We start from the raw sequence: 12378 nt of genomic DNA, 5'->3' as shown, positions 1-12378 counted from the left end.
CGTTTGTAAAGATCATTGTGGTGATTTTATTCTCAAAGTTGATTTAGAAAATCAAATATTTTCTTTGTTGTTATCAATCTTTGATTTTGGTCTTGTAGGTGGTTCGTTTACCATCCCTTAGCCAATATTCGCGGGAGAACTAAGCGAGAACAAGTTCGAATAAAAAAAAAAGTCGAATCTTAATTCATTCCTTTTGGAAATATTTATGAATATACATGTATTATCCAAACGGTTATTGAGAATCTGAAAATTTATTTATTTGAAAAAACAAAGTTTCAGAAAGGAAATTTTGAATAACATTTTTATTAGAAACATGTTTCGAACTAGAATTCAGAATTTGAAAAGGGTCCAATGAAAGTTTGTTTTGAAAAGCAACATTTTCTAGTAGGGAAATACATAATCATATTATTTTCAAAACTGGACCCAAAATGGAAAGAAAAGTCTAGCTCGTAATTGAGTGTGACTTTTTTGTCCAAGATTGATGAAGGTAAGTTGTAATTTGCAACTTATTTCAACAAAGATATAAAAATGTGAGCAAACTTTTGTATATCCAATTTTGTCATCTCTTCCTTTTAGTGTTTGTCATCATTGTCATACTTTTCTAATTGAAAGTGAAGTTCTTTCAATTAAATAAGCACCATAGTCTGAAAATGAATGTTTATCAAACTTAGGTTTGGTGGAGTGTTAGAATAATTTATGAAATTGTTCTAATCACCTTTCAAAATATAGTCTCATTTTCTAGTAGGGAAATACATAATCAACATTTTCAAGTCAATTTTCGGAATATTGCATATGTTTATCATAAATTGTTTAATCAAGTAACATAATTAATCATCTTGGTCAAATAATAGGAAGTGATATTCTTCCTTTTGTCATTTAAAGTTAGTAAGATAGTTCGTAATAAGCTTTGCATGACTTTGATTTCCCAGCATAAATAGCGTATTCAAATCTGTAAATAGAGAGAAGTGGGGATGTCCTGGCTTTTTTAAGCCCCCAATTTGAGGCAAAGAGTGGAAAAATTATACTATTTCCGAGTATTTTAGTTTCCAAATGGGAGGGATCATCCCGACTTACCCCCTAAAAAAGAAATGAACAAAAAAAACTAATTTGTATAAAAAGGAAGAGGAATCCAACTTTCCCATAGAAGAATAAAGAAAGAAAATTAGACATGTTTTCGAAAAGCAAGGATTATTGACTTAATATTTGAATCATCATGATGACTTGGCAGTGAGATATACGTGTAATAGTGATAACGAATTTTTTTTTTTTTATGTAGCAATCATGTTCATTCAATGTTCCTCGCTTAGAGAAGATGGAGATACCCCACGCAGGCGGACATATTAGTTGCTCATGATAAGTGAGAAGACCAATGCTCAAGAGTTGTAAAATACATCTAATGTTGACGTCAAGGCTGTCGATATACCAAATCAATTTATTGTTTTAACTCTTTTTCTTTCTAGGCAATGTATATAGAACCTGAATTACCTTGGTAATAAATAGCCCTATTATTAAAAGAAAATAAGATGATTGTGTTTTTTTTTTTTTTTAAAGTGATAGTCACCTCATTTTTCTTTGGCAAAGGATATGGAAAACATCGAATTTAGTTTGATTCGATTGCTTTCCTAACATGATGTAATCAAGCCAATGGCTATCAAATCATCCAAATCATTTGAATTTTTTTTATATGATCTTGTAATCATAACTAAACACTTCATGCATTTTATATATGGGAATGACTACTTAATAGTAGGTTCATATGTGCAAAGGCCTAAGATTGGCCATATTTTCATGGAATGATGATTTTGGTATATGGTTATGGTCTACCTTAAGGAGGGTCTTTCCAAAGTCGTAACGTGGCTAGGCTTGGGGTTATGAACAATGGAAATGCTCAAGTATATTCCCAAAATCCCTTACTTTTGGTGCTTCTCAAATTTAAACCTTTCTTCTTTGTGTGGAAACTTCCTACATAAGGTGCCTTTTCCTTGTCATCTTTCCTTTTAGGTTTAGACTAACTTTGTGTCCCCCTCTTATATATGTTTCGTTCCCCCAATTTCCTATTTGTATCTTTTCACCATTCCCATCCCAAGGTATGGAATAATGTAGATTGAATAACTAAGGCTCAATTGACGAGGCTCAAAAGGGGCTGCCAAAAAGATGGATTTTTCTCTAAGGTTAAGAACATGGGATTATATTTATGGAGTTTCAAGTTGCCTCATGTGTTGGTGAAATCATCATATCCTTTCTTTGTGGGCCTAACATGGGCCTCATTTCATTTAATACATCTTGTAAGCCAAAGCTCATCAAGATTCTTAAAGTGTTGAGTATGTATGCCTTCTGATATTGCCTGTTTATATGTATACATTTTATTTAATTCAAGTCAATAAAAATAAAGAGATTGAAAAGAGAACAAGATAGACGTACTTGAAAATATATTTTTTATTCATTAATTAATGAGAGTACAAAATAAGTAGATTTGACAGCATAAATCTCTTAGTCTATCAAAGGAAAGAAACAAAATAAGACCTAGGGTGCAACATCTTGAATTGTTGACAACTTCTTGAGATCATGCCTTCGAGCTTTGTCCATTACAGACTTAGGTGAAATCCTCTCTAAAAATCAAGTCCATCTATATGATTCATGGTTTCATTTATCAAGTCCCTTTCAATTAATGTTCCCACAGTATAGAATTTTTGAAATGTGTCTAAACCAAGGTATTGTAAATGGCACTTGTATGGTGGAGACATATTGTCTATGAACTTTGGGACAAGTTCATGATCCGGAGGTCTTTGTGGAATAAGAGAAACCTTTGATCGCCACCTGCAAAAGAAGTCAATGAAGCCTTCTTCTTCCCCTTGCTTAAGCAATTCGAGATCGCGCAAGGTAGTTGTGAGCTCGATGTTATCTCCATATTGGGTTAAAAACGCTTTTACAACGTCACTCCAAGTGGAAGTTTGTTTTGCATCCAGGTTATAAAACCATGATCTAGCAGTTGGGTCCAATGAAAGAGGAAAAGTACATGCATATAGGCTTGGCTCAACCCCTTTCAATGTCATAATTCCAATTAAGCTCATTAAGGCCCTGTTCTTTAGAGCTGCTCTTCTCTGCTTTGCTCTGCCTTGCTCTGCTTTGCTGAAATCTACTCTGCTTTGCTCTACTATGCTCTGCTCTGCTGAAATCTGCTCTGCTCTGCTGAAATCTGCTCTGTTCTGCTCTGCTCTAGGTTAATATCAATTAATAATATCAATAAACCAATAATTAATAATACTTAATAATTAAAGTACATAATAATTAAAGTACATTTTTTAAAATTATAACAATTAAAAATTCACAATACAGATTTTTAATTATTTATTAATAATAATGTCTAACAATTTATAAATACATATTGATCTTTATAATAACACATAATACATGTTTTTTTTGGGAACAATAATACTACATTATTATAATAATAGTGAAAAATAATGATATAAAAAGGAAGATATTTTACTAATTTGTTACCTTTTTTTTATTTAAAGAAAATAAAAAAGTAAATTATAACAATTAAAAATTCACAGTTTGGGTGATCCAAAATTTAATTTCCCTCATCCACCTCCGGGTAAACTCTGATTCTTCAATTACGTATTAAATATATATTTTCATTTATTATGTGTAAAGTACTCTTAAATATATATATTTCAGGAAAAATATTATTTGGCGGACTCGGCATATCCAAATACTCTTGGATATATGACGCCATACTTCGGGGGAGTAAGAATACATATGCCTGATTTTAGAATACTGCCACCTAGAGGATTAAAAGAACATTTTAATAAGCTTCATTCATCGCTAAGAATGAAGGTGGAATGTTCATTTGGACAGTTAAAAAAAATGTGGAGGATACTACATAACATGCCACAAGTGTCACAAAAGAGTCAAATGTCAATCATTATAGCCACTTGCACACTACATAATTTTATTCGGATGCATAAGCTTGGCATACCAATCATTCAACATGACGCAAGTATAGGAGTAGCAGATTCAACTATGTATGCACAATGGCGCAAAGTTAGTATGGCCAAAGTGCGACATCGTATAGCACGCCGAATTTGGAGGGCTAATCGCTCGGAAAGCGACAATGAAGGTGATGACAATGAATATCAAGATGGCAGTGAAGATGATGAAAATGAAGATCAAGATGACAATGAAGATGATGAAAATGAAGATCATATGGAAGTAGATGGTTAATTCACCACAATGTTTTAATAATTTGAATATGTAATAATTTGAATATTTTAAACCATTAGCGTCTTTTATCTATTCAGTATAAACATATGTTAACGATAGTGGTAGTAGTAGTAGTAGTAATAATAGTGGTAGTAGTAGTAGTAGTAGTCGTAATAATAATAATAATAATAATAATAATAATAATAATAATAATAATAATAATAATAATAATAATAATAATAATAATAATAATAATAATAATAATAATAATAATTAAAAAATAATTCTAATACTACTAATAATAATGGTAGTACAATGCGATAATGATAGTAATAGTAGTTAAATTAAATAGTAACAACATTAATAATAATAATAATAATAATAATAATAATAATAATAATAATAATAATAATAATAATAATAATAGTAATAATAATAAAATTAAAAAATAATAATAATAAAATAAAATTAAAAAAAATTATTATTAATAATAATAATAACAATAATAATAATAATAATAAAATTAATAATAATAGTTGTATTAATATTAATAAAAATAATGCTAAAATCTGCTCTGCTTTGCTGAAATCTGCTCTGCTCTGCTGAAATCTGCTCTGCTCTGCTCTGCTTTGCTCTGCTGAAATCTGCTCTGCTCTGCTCTGCTTGCCTCTGCTCTGCCCTGCTCTGCTCTGCTCTGCTCTGCCCAGAAGCTCAAAAGAACAGGGCCTAAGTGAGTTCTAGGATTATCTGTAACCTTAAAGGTTGGCAAATCCGTAGTCAAGAACTGTTATGGGAGTGTCTTGCCACTAGGTTGTGGTGCAAGCTCATAATTGAAGTACTTATTCCCTGAGTTAGCTCGAAGGACAAGTTTCTCCAAGGCCTCTACTCTTTCGGCTCTTGCCTTTTCTTGCAGAATATTTTCTTTTTCTTTTTCTGCTTTTATTTTAGTCTTTTCTGCGTTTTTATGAGCATTCATTTGGGCTTCTTCTTCTCGTAGGGCCTTTAGGTTTTGGAGTTCCTCTCTAAGTTTCTCCAATGCTGCTTTGTCACCCATGATTGGACTAGTATGCAAATGTGGAAGATGATCTAGTAATGTGTGTCACGAGAAAATTGAGCGCGTTCACTTAAACCTTTACTACCAAACATTCAAACAATGAACCAAAGTCAAAATGATTGTTTTACTTCTCTCTCTCTCTTTTTTTTTTTTTTTTTTTTTTTTTTTTTTTTTTTTTGTAATACAAATTCACTTTAAGAAAGTTTTTTTATGAAGAATGTCAAAAAATTCACGAACAATCATTAATGGAATGTCATGATTTGTGTTGACTTCAACAAGGTAATCATCTAAGGATTTTACTTTAAATGAATTGTTTTCGAAAAAGGTAGAAGAGAAAGAGAAGAAAGTTGGATTGAAAATGCGCAGCAAATTTTTAGGAATATTAATCAACCCGAACATACTCCTTAAAATGATCAATATACTATAGTATTTGTTGATCATTTAGATTACAATAGAGATCAATATCGTTTTTTTTTTTTTTTTTAATTATGATTCTCATATTGCTTATCTTTAAAGGATAATGTATTACTATTTGTTTAAAAAGAACGATGGCCTCCGAATGTAAAATCCAAGAAATAATTAAATCATTTTCTCGGTTTTATCATTCATTATCTTTTTTTTTTTTTTATTTTTTTAGAATAATATATATGTATATATATATATTTTTTTTTTGCATCATACTCTCTTTTATTTTTATTTTTTTTAAGAACGACATTTCTTTTTTTTTTTTTTTTGTTCTATATCTCTTTTTTTTTTCTTTTTTTTTCTTTTGTGTGAGGCAATTGTCCCAAATAAAGTTCTCGGGATTTTCATTTTAAACCATAGAAGAGGTAAATAAATTATACTCTTAAATCTGCAAGGTTGACCAATTACAACTAAAAAAAATGATGAACACGAAAATAAGCACGTTTAAGAATAAACATATTGATGACGTTCTATTAAGAGATGTGAACTTCTAATGACGAGCCTCATAAGAAGTAATATCATTAGCTTGATTATAAAGTACGTAAACGAACCATCATAATCACAAATAGTATCGCGTGCAATTTTCCGTCTTGCGCTAAGGTGGAAAGTGCAACTTCAAGAGTAACATCTGCCACATGCATTTTTTTATTGTTTTTTTATTTTTTTTTGTATTTTAATTTTTTTTTGCGAAAACACAATAAGGACGATAAAAACATTTTATTTTGTGAATATGCAAAATGAACGATTAAAAAAACATTTTTTTGGATATTTCGAAAAAAACGATCACAGTAAAAGTTAGACAACATTGTTAGCCAAAGAGATATTTTTAGCACCTACTTAACGATTAACCTTGAAGCGGTAGTATCGTTTTCTCCGTATGATATTTCTCGTACGAGTCAACGTTGAACAGTGGGGGAGCGCAAGACACTGTGTTGCGCGGAGGTGCCGCGCGCAACTTCTGAACTTGCTCTAAGAGGGCGCGCGCAACTTTGACAGTTGCGTGTGCCACCTAGTATGTTCGATAAATTTTTTTTTTTTTTTTTTTTTTTTTTTTTTTTTTTTTGTGAAAACACAAAAAGAATGATAAATTATTTTTATTTATTTATGTATTTTTTTTTAACAAAAACGCAAAAAGAACGATAATTTTTTTTTTCGAACCATAATTTTTGCGAATTTTTTTTTAATATATCTCTAGGTAACAAGTTGGAATTAGTTAGATTAGACACGAAGCACATATTCATGTAGTCACATAAGCACATAAAAGGAACAGTCAAAGCATACGATGCCATTCTAAGGTGAAGGCTTGGGTGTCCAAGGGTACCATATCTTAAGAAACGATGCACAAATCAATCACTCGACGTGTTGACTCATGACATCGCCCTCTCAACATTTTGTTGAACGATATGGGTAGGATGATTGTTATTGATTTCGGGATAGAAGCCTAGTGTTGGCAACCCCAAATCAATGAGCCATTCCCCAATGGTTAAACTGTGCTATAGTTATGCATGATGCAATGTTGCTTGTTCGGTTTTTACTTTTGTGAAAAAGGAAGATATTATGCGTTCGAGTCCCGCTCTCTAACTAGAGATTATCCAAGTTAGTTCTCGTTACAATCCATAGGAAACCTAGTGTTGGAAACCTTGAACCATAACTACGAACTAATCTTGTAACCTCTAAGTCCCCAGCGGAGTCGCCACTGTAAGGAGGGTGATCTCATCGTAAGGGGTACTCTCATTAAATGCCCTTAGCCACTTAAAATCGTAGGACTTTACACTTGTTAAGGTGTAGTAGGATTTGAATTCCTGACTATTTGGGGGACCTTGAATTAGAATTGATTCCATCATCATGATTTTTTATAAGAAACAAGTAGGAGTCGCCAATGAGTTTTAGGAAAAACTCATAAACCTCGTTCATGCCTTTCTTCCATGTGGAGTTCATGGAATAATTAGCACAAATCATAAGTTTACCCATGCCCAAATTGGTCTATAAACCAGAAATGAGTTCGGGAGCGAAAGTACTAAGATAACGTTCCTTTAAGAGGGGAATCGTCATCCTAGCCCTAGTACGACCTCTACTAGCTCTTCCTTTTTCACAATTTCATCACCAAACAATACATGCAACGCGATACCTAAAACTATGTTAGTTGATTTTATTTACAAGCATTAATTCACGTAGGAATTACATTGCAAAAGTCGTTATTCTTATTTAATAATATTCGTGAAAGAACAATAAATAAACAAGATTTGCCTTGGCTTAAGTGATCAACCAACAATAATTTAATTCAATTCTAGTCTTTTTTTAACGCAAGATACTATGTGGAATTGATTAATTAATTATTTTAAAAGTGATCAAACAAAACTAATTCATTAATTAAAGTCCTTTTAAACAAGAAAAATAAAGGTGATTTAACTAAGTGCTCGGGAATTCACCACTTCTCTTTGCTAGATCTCTGTTTAGAACACTTATGGACACCTTCTTGTTGGTGAACCTCCACCGTAGTAATAAAGTATCAAAAGGGTGAGTGTTTAGGACAAGAGGGATAGATTGCACAAGTTCACAAATTATTTCGCCAGAGTTTTTAGGTTCATTTTTGTCTCTTGATGCCTCAGTTTAAGCTCGTATTTATAGAGAAGGATTAGGTTTAGGGTTTCGAGCAATCTACTGGAGCAAGTGTCGCGCGCAACAGATGAAGTTGCGCGCGGCAATCCAACACAAGTTATAGAGTTGCGCTGCTATGTGCAGCGCAACTATTGGTCTTACGCGCGACTTTATGGTAAGATTCGATTTTATATTTTCCGTATAATTTTTGAATAATTACAAATCTTCCGCAGCGCAACTCTAAAAGTTGCGCTGGTTGTCGTGCGCAACCGAAATAGTTGCGCGCGGCAGCCCAGCGCGACTTTGTGGGATGCGCGCGGCTTTTCTGCAGCAGCACTAAGTTTTAACCTAGGCGCTCCTAAATCCGAAGCACGGGATTAAGCCTAATTATGATCGGGTTTAGTTAATTGGACCTTTGTTTTGGCTTTTTCTTTAATTTGGGCTACTCTTTTGTGTTTTGTGGCTTAAGTTATCCATAAGTATTCTTCACTTTGACCCAACACGAAGATGGATTTATTTATCGTCATTGCACTTCTTGTCGGGACAGGAGGCCAAAAGTAGATGTCTACATGAAGAATCAACAGATTGTGAAGCACGACAGTCAAATGAAGAATTGAAGAACAGAAATCAATCAAAAAATGAAGAACTAACCAAAAAAAGAATCTCAGTAGAGAAATCAATTGATTGCGAAGAACGAACAACGAAAAGCAGATCAAAAGCTCAAGCAACGAACAATAATGGAGTAACAATGGAGGCAAAACAAGAAGATCCTGAAAGAAAGAGTATAGAGAAGTTAGAGGAATATTTTGGGGAAAGTTTGATTAATTGGATAGAAAATGAAAAAAGAGAGTATAGAGGAGTATTTAAACATCATTAATTAGATATTACTACCAGAAGAAATAAATTAATAAATGCAGTAACAACTTAGGCTGAGCTAGCACTCTTCATAACTAATTCTGTTAGACTGCTGCTGACGTGGGGCTGGGAGTAGGAGTGGATGGCTCTACACTTAGCAACTCCAAAAAATCCAATAAACAATAATAAAATCGACACCAAATATATCAATTTTAGCAAGTCAACACCCAATTATGAGCTCTTACAACTCCGGTGGAAGCGAGCATTTCACTCAATATTGACTAATTGACGCAAGAGCAAGAGGATCGGAGGGTTTCGTAGGTGGCTTAGATGTCGAGTTTGGAAGGTTGCTAGGATGGCTGGGTGGTCGTCTAGTCGATCAAGGGAGTTTTTGTGGGTGGATGAGTTGTTAGGTTTAGGGGGTTTCGTGAGTGGTTAGGTGGTTGGGTTTAGAGGGTTTTGTGATTAGGTGAGAGAGGTGGTGTATGAGGTTGGCAATTCAGATTGGAGGTCTGGTGGGGTTAGGTTCGGGTGGAGGTTTGGTGGTGATGATTATGGTGGAGTTACCATTGAAGGGTTGGGAGATGGAAGGTAGGAGGAGAGAATTAAGACATTAATTAAAATTAAAATAATAATAGTATTAAAACAAATACTTGTTAAACAAGTTATAAGTAAAAATGATCATTTTGAGCAAATGAGGGGTAAAAGTGGGATAAAATATTTCCATAATATTTGAAGGTTAAATTGTTTTGAGTAGATTTGGCAAAGGAGAGATTATTAATTTCAATTTTTCTTCCTTTTTTTGGCAAAAAACTACATCTATATATACTTAGTATTACACAAACCACAATCACTCATATGCCACATGTCACCACAAATCACTGACATGACACATGCCACGTCTCTTAATATTTCCTTTTTGTATTTCCTTTTTAATATATTTTTTAACAAAAAATTTATTGTTCAAGTCTTTATGCATTCCATAACTTGCAAATTTAAGTAAGAAATTGAAGTGTTTCATTTCCATCATTATAAAATAGAGTAATAGTCTTTTCATCTCCAAAACTTAATAAAGTAATAGTAAATAAAAATAAAAATAAAATAAAATAAAATAATTGAACTTAAATAGTGCACATTACATAAATATACAAAGTACAAAGTCTTTTTATCTCATAAACTTAAAATATAACTTAAAATAATACGTACATATTATGTCATTTCTTTCATCTTCTTTTTTTTCATAGTTCCATCCTCACTATTTTTTTCTTTTAAGTTTTAGCAGTGAACATAAATAATATTTCATTCGCTTTTATACTCTCTTTGTTAGGAGTGTAGCATTTAAAAAAAAAAAAAACTAAAAAATAAATTAAACATAGGGAGTACAAAACAACATTAACGTATACAACGCAAACACTACTCCGAGCAAATAGCGACAAATTTTCTATGACAGCTAGCAATCAAATTGTCTTAATTTTTAAATTCGACACCAATTCAATTTTTGTTTTTGTCGTAATATTACGACGGTTTTTTAATCTTTCGTTGATTGAAAACGGTTTTTGGCCAATAAAACTGTTGTAATAGTATTTTTAAAAATCTTCGTAATTTGCCATAGATTATGGTTGTCGTAGAATTCATTTATATTTTATTTTAATTATATTTTATTTAAATTACAAGTATTTAAAACCCCAATAAGCCCACACCAAGCCCTAATCTTACTTCCATTCGTCGTTTCATCTCCTCTCTCAGTTTCTCTCTTCTCTTTCTAGGTTCATCCTCCTTTCTCTGTTTTTTTGTTTTTATTGTTCTAGCGTATGTTTAGTTACCGATTTATTTCTATTTTTCGTTTATTTTCGTATAACTTAGTTATTTGTGTTTATTTTCAATTATTCGAAGTTTAATCTTATTTATGGGGGTGAATTTCTTATATATAAAGGTTATAATTATTTATATGTTAATTTTCATTTACTTTTGTTAGGTTTGATGAATATTTTATGGTTTTTTTAATAATTTGTTGTGGCTTTTTTACATGAATTTGCATATCACTTTTTTCCGAAAGTATATGGTTTTTAATTAATTTTTAAATATTTTAGATTTTAACACCAAACAAAAACCCGAAATTAGCCTGGATTTTAACACCCCCATAAAAAATTACTTTAACACCAAACAAATTTCCAAAAAAAAATGGATTTTACCACCAATTAATTGATTCTGTTTAGGAATTGGTTTAGTGGGGCCATAAAACCACGTGTCACTTTATTATTGGCCAAAAGAAATATTAAAAAAGAATTTTTAAAAAAAAATAAAAAAAAAACCTAAAACTACCCCAGCCCCACCACAGCGCCACCACCGCCCTCCCCCAACCCACCGCTGCCCTCCCTGGACCCACCATCGGTGACGCATCCGCACCCCCAACCAACCTGAGCCCTCCTCCTCCTTTTCTGGCAATTTTTTTGCCCCCAAAAACCACCAAACTAAAAACCCTCCTTCCCCAAAACGACCAAGAATCCGGCCATAAATGGCTGAAATCTTCCAGTAAAGGCAACTCAACCCCAAAACAAGTCGATTTCGGCCATTTGTGGTTGGATTCGTGGCCGTTTTGGGGAAGGAGTGTTTTGGGTTTAGGGGTATTTGGGGGCGAAACAGTTACGGGAAAAGGAGGGCGAGGGTTCAGGTGGGTTGGGGGAACGGATGTGTCGCTGGTAGTGGGTTCAAGGAAGGTAGTAGTGGGTTGAGGGAGGGCGGTTATTGGGCTAGGATGGCTGTGGTAGTTTTAGGTTTTTTATTTTTTAAAAAACAAATAAAATGGTGATACGTGTCACTATGGACAACACTTAACAGAATTTTTGGGCGAAAATCGTTAAGTGGTGGTAATGCCCATTTTTTGGAAATTTGTTTGGTGTAAAAATAAATTTGTTATAGGAGTGTTAAAAACCATTTTCGGGTTTTTGTGTGGTGCTAAAATCTTAAAATTCCGTAGTTTTTTGTTTGATTTTATTGGAGTTTTTTATTAGTTGATGCATAATTGTATTTCATGTTTTGTTATTTTTATACAAGTATTATGTTTGTTTTATAATTTCATTTTTCTTTGTTATTATGTACTTGTAGACACCCAAATATGTCTTCTTAAAAACCAAACCCAGTGATGAATACTTTTCACGTTGCTTGATTATCGAATGAGTTGAAAGTAAGAAAAGTCTTGT

This window comes from Chenopodium album, chromosome 5 (genome assembly GCF_948465745.1).
Source record: "Chenopodium album chromosome 5, dcCheAlbu1.1, whole genome shotgun sequence".
NCBI lineage: Eukaryota > Viridiplantae > Streptophyta > Magnoliopsida > Caryophyllales > Amaranthaceae > Chenopodium > Chenopodium album.
The sequence above is the reverse complement of the archived record's forward strand: the minus strand, read 5'-3'. Positions refer to the sequence as shown.